Below are 10,589 nucleotides of genomic sequence, written 5' to 3' on the forward strand. Positions count from 1 at the left end.
TTTAGACTGAAGAGCACACCATAGCTTCAGAGTAGCCAGTTATCAAATCACAGAATGGTTTGGGTTGAAAGGGACCTTTAAAGGTTACCTACTTCCAACCTTCCACAATGAGCAGGGGCACTGGCTATCTTCAACTCAATCAGTTTGCTCACAGCCCCAGACCTTGGATGTTTTCAGGGAGAGGACATTTGCCACCTTTCCAGGTTACCTCTTCCAGTGTTTTCATGAAACTCACTGTAAAAAAATTTTTCCTTCAATCCAGTCTGAGCCCACCCTCTTTCAGTTCAAAGCCATTACCCTTGTCCTGTTACTACACACCCATGGAAAAAGTCCCTTCCAGCTCTGCTGGAACCCCTTTAGGTAGTGGAAGGTGCTCTGAGGTCTCCTGGGAGCCATCTCCAGGCTGAACGACCAAAATTCTCTCAGCCTGACTTCACAGGAGAGTTGCTTCTACCCTCTGATCACTTGGTGTCCCTCCTCTGGACTCGCTCCATGTCTTTCCTGTGCTGAATCCCACAGAACTGGACAAAGCAGTGTGTGGATTCACATGTCCCAGAAGAAGTGGTTCACAGGAATATGAATAAATAACTGTGGTAGCTCATGAGTGCTGCCAACACCTGGAAGTGATGTGTGTGTGTTGCTGTGAAGGGCCCTGCTTTTGTTTCTCGACGCATGGCAAAAAAACACACGGCCCAGGCAGAGTCAAACCTTCACTCTCCACATTCGTAGGTAGAAGTGGAGAGTTAGTGGCGCCATTACGCCATTAGCTGACTCCCTGACCCAGCCCCGGCCGCTGCCCAGTCACCAAACCCCCCCTTCCCGCCTCTCTCCCTCGTGAGGGCCGAGGCTGCCGGGAGCATGCGCAGAACTGTGCGCGGGCGGGGCTGGGCGGTGCCTTGTGCGGCCGCTGGGGGGCGGCGGCCATGTCCCTTCGATAGCTCAGCTGGTAGAGCGGAGGACTGTAGAGGCTGCGCCCCACGGGAATCCTTAGGTCGCTGGTTCGATTCCGGCTCGAAGGAGACAGTGTATTTTTTCTTCTGGGACCGGAGCGCGGCCGCGCTCCCGCTCAGGAAGACGCTCCTAGCGCCGTTTACAAACACGTGTGATACACCACCTTTTTTTATTCTCTCCTGAGGGGAAACAAAAAAGAGAAAACACTGCAAAGAAATAGCCGCCCTGCAGTAAATACTGATACACGTCTTGCAGCGATGCTTTTGGAAGTGCTTTTTGTTTTCCATAAAAATATTAGTTATTATTACGTTTGATATAAAACTATTATTAATTATTATTTAATGAGATTTAATGAATAACATAATATCATAACCACAGAATTGTTAGGATTGTTAGGATTGGACGGACCTCTGTAGACCCCCTGCTGAGGGGGGTAGAGTCACCTAGAGGAGTTTACACAGGAATGCATCCACAGGAATGTCTCCAGAGAAGGAGAGTCCATTACCTCCCTCAGCAGCCTGTTCCAGTGCTCTGCCACCCTCAGTGTAAGGAAGTTCTTCCTCATGTTGAGCTGGAATTTCTGTTTATGGAGCTGGAATTTTAGTTTATGGACATTGCTCCTTGTCCTGTCACTGGGCACTGCTGAAAAGAGTCTGGCACCATCTTCATGGCACCCACCTCTAAGATACTTATATGAATGACTTAATGAGATCCCATCTCAGTTTAATAATATATATTTAGGATCCTTGTATATGAAGCCAAAAATAATTAATAAAATAACTTAGTTCAGTCTTAGCTAGTTTTGTTAGGTCTTCTTTCCCATGGTGATCCTTTGTGTTCCACTCTGGACAGTCTCTCCTCATTTTGCATGTTGCTTTATGTGATGCCAAGCAATCTGTACTGATTGGGCTTTCTGTGATGCCAGATAATCCTTACAAAGGAGGGCTGTGAGCACCCCAGCTGATAGGAGTGTATGAAAGTCCTCCACTGTCTCTTGACTTAAGGCAACAGATGTGATGTTTGGTTCTTTAGATGTGCCAAAAAGGGTGACATGGGATGTTCCAGCAGAATGTGGAGCAGAGGGAGAGGGGTCATAGAGGTCTTTACACAGAAGGGGTTTAATGCAGACAGACATGGGCTTGCTTTGGACATAGTTAATAAGAGAGCCAGCACTCATACTCTGCTCTTTTCTCTCCTGTGTTCTATTGTTCCTTTTTCCTTCAAGTCTTCTTTTCCATTACAGGTGCTACGTGGGGTGCAGAAAAACATGCTTGGCAGCAGCTCCTGGAGAGAGTAAACGTGTCTGAAAGTGTCCAAATCTGTCTGCATAGCAGGGGGAGAATGGAAGTGAAGTTTTCTCCTTCAACAGAAGCTCGGGTGAGTCTTCTCTCTGAGTGGGAGTGTTTCTCTGGGGTAGATTTCAGATATGAGAGCAAAGAAGACCCACTCTCTGTGGGAATATCGTACAAGCAAGATTATCAGCAGGGAAACAGATTTATGAAGCTCAGGAGGAGTCAGACCTGCACACTGCTTCTCTTTGTGCATTTCGTCCCTGGCCCCAGATACCCCTTCATTAATTAGTGCGCGTTTGTGCATGTGTGTGGACACGCACACAGACACCACCAACAACATTTTCTTCCCTTCTCCTCCAGTATGGTGCAGTGTATCCCTCTCAGGAGCTGTCCCATGAGGAACCCAGGCATGAAAACTTGCCTTTTAGGGAACAGAGGCACCTCAGTGAGCACAAATTGAGGAAACACATCTATTTCCTTAGCTGTCTGTTATCCACACAACTTCATACTCACTAGCAGTCAAATCTGAATCCACAGTCCAAAATCACATCCCTGTGCCATTCCCTGGTGTGGGACAGACTCTATTTAGGGCCAGAGATTTATTTTATTCCCAAGATTCACCCCTTCCTATATATACGTCTCTATACTCATTTGCTCTTTTTCACTGATTTGGTGGCAACTCTTTTCACTTCTCCTAAAGATAGTTTCCAAAATAAAAGCACGCACAGACTTTCTTCAAGAGAAGGGATCATCTCTTTTCTCCCTTTGTCTCCACCTCTGAGATATTTTTTCTTTCCCACCCACTCAGAAAGTATTGACATGCATTTCTGTGTAAGAGTGTAATACTCCTGAGGGATAATGAAAGCCAGGAAAGAAAAAGAGCAAAACCAAAAACCCTCACAAAATGTCCTGGTCTCAGGACTTCCTTTATGCTAAGCACCTATTCTGCCTCTTGAGCTACAGCCTGTTACATTCATGTGACTTTTTGGCTCAGCTTCCCATTCTTCTAGGACGTGCTCATGGATCTAAAGGTACTAAATGCTTTTCACTACAGTAGCAAACTATTCAGTGCTTGCTTAATAGTGTAACCTGTGAAATACTTCATTTAGGTGCAAGTTAATACTGACAGTCACCTGCAAGTGTATAAATATTTTTGTATCTGGTCTCCAGCAAGGGCCAATAACGAGCTCTGTGTGTACAGTCTATTCAATCATTTCTATCACTTAATAATGGAAGATGCCAGAGATTATAAGAACCCCAATCATACAACATTTCACTCTGATACACTGGGTTGGTTACCAGAGTAGGGCACTTCAGGCAATCAAGGGATGAGGGGATTTTAAATAGCCTGATGGGTACAGGGGGGAACACCTGCTGCAACAGAAAGGAAATTTTCAGGACCTGTCTTGTAAGAAAAGGTTTGTTTGTATTTCAAACAAAAGTTGTCACTTTTACTGGAGAAAGGGAAAACATAATAAATCTCATAGGAGTATGAGGGTAAAAAGTTTCAGTCTGCCTGAAGGACTTCAAAGGAGAGTTGGTGAAAATGTTCCTGCATAACAAGGTGCTTCCTGATGGATGCAGTTTGAGATATGTGGCACATGCATAGAGAAGATGTTCTGCTGATTGCAAAGGTAGGAAACCACTGGAAACAAGAGAGCACTTTCCCGATTTTGTTAGTACTTGAAACTTTATGACTCCTTTACTGAGGGGCTCTTTGTCAGTGTATGTATTTTGAATATTGTAAATACATGCTTCTTTTTCTTCACCTGAGCTAAGTGGGATTTCAGGGTTACCCAGCTATCAGCAGCTCTCCCAGATCACATCCTGGGCACTTAGACATGATTTTTATCTCCTTGACACATTCCTCTGCCCTGTTTCAGCAGGAGGAGCTGGATAAATGAGCATCCTCCAGGGTCAGCCAAGCTGGAGTGTGACAGTGGAAAACTGGAGGATGCTGGGAATAGATGTGAATATTGGAAGTTCCCGGTGGGGTTGGGAAAGATCCATGTAAAAAAATGTTTTCAAAAATAAGTCTGGAGGTGGAGTTGACCCAATTGAAAGTTTCCAAGCAGAATGAGCAGGATGTGTGGGTATCAAAATAAATGAACACAAAATCACATCTCCATGTTTTGAACTGCTTGGTTGTTGAGCTTTTTGTTTGTTTGTTTTTAATTACCCAAGCTTCGTAGTTTTCCCTCCACCTATGCACAGTTGGGGTGGGTGGGAAGACAGGGGAAGATCGGGGTTGGGAAGGCAAGAAGGAGTATAAGAATGTAAAATTGAAAAGAACGAGCCAGGTAGGAGTCGAACCTACAATCTTCTGATCCGTAGTCAGACGCGTTATCCATTGCGCCACTGGCCCCCAGCTGTTCCTTACCCTTCATGAGGGTGGTGCTATAATCTCCCAAAGGGACCCGGGAGATGCTCCTTCTGATGTTCAGCACCACCAAAATGCAGAGGTTGCACAGTGGAAATCCCAATATCCGTGTCCAAGCTCCATACCTGATATTGCTTCACTGTGAGGAGAAACTTTGCAAGTCCAAGCCGAGAATAAGTCCCATTGTGTCACCTGCTGCAATATCTATGCTCAAAGGAAAACAGGAAAAACATCATAATGTCATCCAATTCCCAAATTCTGGCAGATGTGTCATGCCCTTGTTGTCAGCCTGCCCCTAGCAGCCATTTGGGCCAGCAGAGCCTGCCTGTTCCCCTGGTGCCTGGAGGAGGAGTCCCAGCTGGTGGGAGAAGGAGCCGGAATCTGCTGCTTCCATAGCTCCGTAGCAGACCAGCCTTCACTCCACTCCAGTCTGGTCCTGCCTCCAGGAAGGACCCCAGGTCAGACAGACAGAGCCAGGAGGGCAGGGACTGACACAGAGCTGATCTGCTCTGAAGGATAAGAGCATCTCTGAAGGCAGCCAGCATCAGCACCCCATCTTCCAGGCAGCCCTCATGCCACTGTCACATCAGTACCTCTCCTGTTACAACACACCTGACAAACGTCCACATGTTGGTTCCTGCCCTGACCTCTGAATTACTCTTGGTCTCTACCCCATAATTTTTTCCTGCAGCTCAGCTGCCAGAGATAATGCTCTTTGAACTGTCTGAACAGGCTTTGCCTCTGAATTCCTACAGAGCATCACATTGGTGCTTCACAGAAGTGGCTGTGTGGTCTTGGTCACTTGATATGCTCCACAAAGACCGTGAGGTCACAGAACTTGTTTTCCAGTTTTTACTCATCAATCACACACAAAATAGATTTTGCTTTTCCAAGAAGAGACAGTGATTTATGACATTTTGGATTCAGCTTAAGGACCTCTTCCTGACACTTGCTGCCTGCTTTTCTGAGCCCTTTGCTTACCTTGTGACAGTCAAATGTGTTGATCCACCACTGATAATAACTTGATGTCAGTGAGATGCAAGCTTCTTTCCCATGGTAGCCTTTGTTTGATGTTTGAGTTCTGGCATGACAGTTGTCCATTCAGGCTTTTATAAACAGGTCTGTACCAGAGAGAGCCAGGATACTGGAAAAAAAGCTCTGCATATTCAACCCTAGTTTCATTAGGCCAATGAAAACCAAACCAAAACAGTTAACCAGTACTGTATGTTAGGGAGCTTGGGAAAGAACATGAATGGCACTATTTCCCATTCCTTAGAAGCAGGATGGGATTCATGCAACCTGCTGCCACAGAAAATGCTGGGAGCTGTTGGAGTCAGATGTTAATTACCACAATCCTATGTGAACATGCACTGCTACTGTACCTTCCTGGCAGCAGTGATTTTGCCTGACTACTGTGATAAGTGATGGCTTTTGGCTTGACTTGCTTGTGAATGCTCCTTCAAGTAATGGATTATCTTCTGGGGTACTGAAGGTAATAATTATGTTCTGGATAACAATAAGGAAGTTGAGGATGAAGTTTTAGAGGAGGATGAGCCAGTTTGGCAGCTCTTTAGTCCAAAGTAAAGAGGTCCCACTCCTCCCCCCCTCTTCTCCACTGCTCTGAAATACAGAGCTTGCTTTGATCTAGCTATACTTGTGTGTGGGCACTCCAGGCACCTGAGTTACCATGACAATCCAACAAGGTGGGTAATTTTCCAATGGTCAGTGAAGTGAATCAGCTCAGATGGTGGTAATGAGGGGACCACACCTTGCCTGAGAAGCCCAGGTTGCTCTATCCTGCTGGCCAGGGCAGCTCAGCCTCTTGCAGAAGCTTGCCAAACTGCAGCCTGGAGGAGGAGGGTTGTGCTGAGGTAATGAAGAAAAAGGCTTGGAGTGGGAGCAAGGAGTGAGAAGTGGGGAGTGTATTCAGTAGGTGAGAGGTAGAGCCACTGTCTGTGTCCACAGACAGCTCACTTTAGACCTGTTATTCAGTCCAATCTCTCTTCATTTCCGTCCTTTCTCACTTTACTTTAGGAGGTGCAAGTAAGGTGGGTAGTGAAGATGAGGTCAAATTCTTCCAGACTGCCTCAGGCTAGTGCAGGGGGATAAACTGGAAGGAGCATATCCTTCATAAGCAAAGACTTGCAAATAGTTTCTCTCTTGCAAATGTGTTTTATTTTCCCCTGAATTAACCAGGAAAACCACAAAGTGAATGAAAGGGGGTGAGTGTGTACAAATGGGTGGCGGGTGTATAACAACAGGAAGGGTGTAATTGCAAACAAGAGTTTGCAGGGGTGGAGATGTTGTCTTTTTCTTCTTGGGCATATTGGACTCACACCTATTCCTCCAGTTGGCAGTCAGAGAGATGATCCACTGCATGCCCAGGCTAGGAAGGATAGAGGGCTTCCATGAGCTCAGAGATCCCAGGGATGCTACCCCTCCTGCAGTGATGGGATGAAAAATTATGTTAGAGAAGGGTAGTCTCTTGGATTTCCATGTAGTTCCAACAGAATTTCTCTGAGCAAACAAGGCTGCTCCATTTTGCCTAATGCAGCATGTCCTGCATTCCAAAACAATTGGTGTCTGGCAATTCTGAAAGCAGGACCCAGTGAGATGGGCCCTGCTTGAGCCATTGCGAGGGCTGCAGCCAAAATTAATGGTTTGAGACAAAGCCTTGGTCATAACAAACACTCCAAATGCCTAAAGAAAGCTGGAGCCAGAGCTGGGAAATCAGGCTAGTGGACAAATAAGGGAGTGAATACATGTAAGAGCTAGAAATGAGAAGGGGTAATACATTTCTAGAATGCTTCTATACTTCTCCTTGCCTGACTCTTGTCCAGGGCAGAGCATGGGGGCTGCAGCTGAAGGAAGGGACATTGCTGTGAATGTTTGCACACAATGCTGTGGATATCATGGAGAACAAGCTGGCAACTCAGAGTGCTGGTAAGGTGCCCCAAGCTCTACGTGGAGTTTTACCACATCCTTTGGCAAGGAACAAGTCATTAGTCTCCAATTACACTGAAATCATACTTAATGCAAGACAGGTTAAGACAAAAAGAAAATAAAAACATACACTCAGTTGCCAAGAGAGATAAACTTATAAAAGAGGTAGGTGGGGAAATGAGAGAAAACCAGGCTTCATTTACTGGCTTTGAAGATTAAATCAGCGTGGCTATTCCCTCATATCCAGGCATTTTGCTGCAGGCCCTCCTGACACAGTAAGGAGTAGACAGCCTACCTTCCTCCACACCTCACACCTCAGGCTGTGTTGATCAAGAAACTTTTCCTTGTGGGGGAACAAAGCACTTCTCATGTTCTAAAAAATTTTGTGCTAAAACCCCAAATTCTTCCAATCCTGAGAATTTCACTAATTTGGGATAGAGCTCTTCCAACTTCTTCCCTATTCAAGAGACAGGATGGCCTTTCTTCTTGGCAAAAATAAGGATGATTTCACTCCTTTAGCATTACCTGGCCAGCTAACAATACCTTGGCTCCAATGCTAAGCCTGAGTGCTGTCATGGGAAAGGCACTGGCTTGATATCTCAATGCCAATTTGATATCTCAATCTCAATTTTCTTTTTCTCTTTTTGTTTTTTCTTCTGTAATGAAGTAAACATCTCTTCTTTGCCCCACCTGCTGTCATTATTCTGGTGGGCAAAACCAGAATACAGCAAAGTGTGTGAGCCTAGTCAGCCTTGGCTTGGAGGGGATGTGTTGCTTCAAGCTAGTGCTGGGAACAGAAGCAAGGGGAACAGTCCTTGCCTGCTCAAGCAGAGGCTGCTCCCTGGTTGATGGGACTTGTCTTTTCAGGGAGAGGGTCAGACAGTTCACCCCTTCATGGAAGATGATGTGGGAAGGATGAGAAGCAGGATGCTGTGCTGCTGCAAAGTAGCAGAGGAAGTGGAGGCATTGTGCTGGGCTTGAGAAATCACTTTTAAAGGACCTGTTCAATGCAGACTACATCCTGGGACTTACTGCTGTGCATGCACACACAGTCTCCTTCCTTATCCTCTTGTGTCTTTTTCCTTTTGCATCTTCCACTTCCCTCAAACATTCTCCTGCCAGTCTTACAAAGTGGCCTCACACAGGGACCTCATAGAGATACCCATTAGCCAGCTGGCAGCACAATTTCCTCCCTAAACTGGAAAGAAAAGGTTCAGCACTTTTCTGCCCTCCTGCTTGACTCCTACAGCACTTGGAGTGGAGGGAGGGGTGGGGACAACACCAGGCTTAGGTCAGAGACAAGAGGCTCTTTCTGCCTCCCACATGTTGGACATGCTTTCCTAAGAAAGCTGTAAAGTGAGGGAAGGGCTGAAAATAAGAACACCAAGATGAAGAAAGGTTTCCTGCTCTCCCCATTGGCTCCTTGAGAAGTTCTGTTTTTCAATTTCCATCTCCATGTACCTTCTGAGGTCAGGTATAAAAAACGTTTCACGTGGAACATATAAACAAGTCACCAGAGAAAGGATGAGAGAGTTGGCACCTTCTTCCTGCCTGACTGGAGGACACCTGGCTTGTTAAAGGGAAATACTTCCCTGAAAGGGAATGAAACATGACTTCAGTTCTAGGAATAAGCATCTTGTCTGGACACATTTTAGGAGCCCAAGGGACTAGTTATGAGACCTGCCATATCAGGAGTACCCCACTGAATGCAACCTGATGTTACATGCAGAGAAGGCTTCTAAGGAAGCATCGCCCCTTTTCAGGAATATCACCTGAACACCTGATGATGGGTGAGAGGTCTTGCCAATTAAGATCAGCAAGGGTAGGAGCCTGTATAGTTTTTTAAGTATTCCATAAATATAATATATTTTGGATGGATATTAATGGCTTTGCCATGGATGAATTATTTTATTTCCATTCTTAATTCATCTCTTCTGAATTAAGTGGGATTTCAGTGTTACTGATTGCCTGCTGACATTGCTAGCTGAAGGGGACAGTGAACTGTTACTCTGTGACCACCTAGCTCATGTCAGGCTCCTTGCCATGTTCTCTGGAATGCTAAAGGTTAGTGATAGCCATGCCTGTCCCATTTTGGCTGCAGAAATGAGGTCCCTGGTGAATATCTCTGATGAAGGCCAGGGATAGCAGGGGCATTCTCTGCTGGCAAAGGCAGCTGTGGACACTGGTGTGGAATGGGACAAAGGTTCTGGGCATGACTCCTGAGGTTCCTCAATGTATCTGTCAGGGGTACAATAAGAAGTTTAGTATGAGTAAAAATCTTCCTCCCCTGCCAAGATCCCCCTCTCCTTTGAGCCCTAATTAGAGCTAGTGACTTAAGGATTCCTCTGAAAACAGTGCAGCCCTCTACCCTGGGAGCTGAGCTATCAAAAGATGAGAGATGCAGTCCTGAGAGAAACTCCCAGCAGGATCTCACAGCAGCCCCAGTCCCAGCAGCATGATGGCAAGTAGCAGCTGTATCACTGTGGAATAGGGGGAACCAAGGCCCAAAAGGCGCCTTGAATACAAATTTGTGCACAAAACAATGCTCCTGCAAAGCTGTCAGCTTGTTGTGAAGTGCTTCATAGCACTGATTGGGGATGGAAATAGCACCAAGGCCATGCTACGTGGGTAACTGGAAGAGATGTGATTTGTAGTCTACTCTTACATAAATCTATTATCACCCATCTCATGTTTGCATTACAGGCTTTGGAATTATCAGAAGCATCAGAACAAGGCCAGGTACTGCTCCAGCTTGTCACCTCTTACCTAAGGATTATCTGAATTAAAATTTTGTGCACACCTACAACAGGATAAAGATGAAGGGATCTGACCCCACAGCATTATAAAAAGAGCAACACAAATGACATGAGGCAGCAAAACTTGCAGTAAGAAGATCCATCAGAGGCTCTGTCTTTACACTACCTCTCCTTGCTTGCAGGCTCCATTAGCAGTGCAGCTCTAAATGCTGTGACAATGGAAATGCACAGCAGCTCTGGCTCTGCTTTCCACCACATCACAGCCCT

General features: G+C 45.8%; 2 non-coding genes across 2 annotated transcripts; one reads left to right on the forward strand and one right to left on the reverse strand.

The window, feature by feature from the left end:
* The first annotated feature begins 928 nt into the window (after nt 1–928).
* Nucleotides 929–1,019, forward strand: TRNAY-GUA (transfer RNA tyrosine (anticodon GUA)). The gene is given in 2 exon segments: nt 929–965; nt 984–1,019. It is a non-coding gene; the product is annotated as a tRNA-Tyr (tRNA).
* Nucleotides 1,020–4,535: 3,516 nt separating this feature from the next.
* Nucleotides 4,536–4,608, reverse strand: TRNAR-ACG (transfer RNA arginine (anticodon ACG)). The gene has a single exon. It is a non-coding gene; the product is annotated as a tRNA-Arg (tRNA).
* Nucleotides 4,609–10,589: the final 5,981 nt, after the last annotated feature.

Source organism: Agelaius phoeniceus, chromosome 1 (assembly GCF_051311805.1).
Source record: "Agelaius phoeniceus isolate bAgePho1 chromosome 1, bAgePho1.hap1, whole genome shotgun sequence".
NCBI classification, from domain to species: domain Eukaryota; kingdom Metazoa; phylum Chordata; class Aves; order Passeriformes; family Icteridae; genus Agelaius; species Agelaius phoeniceus.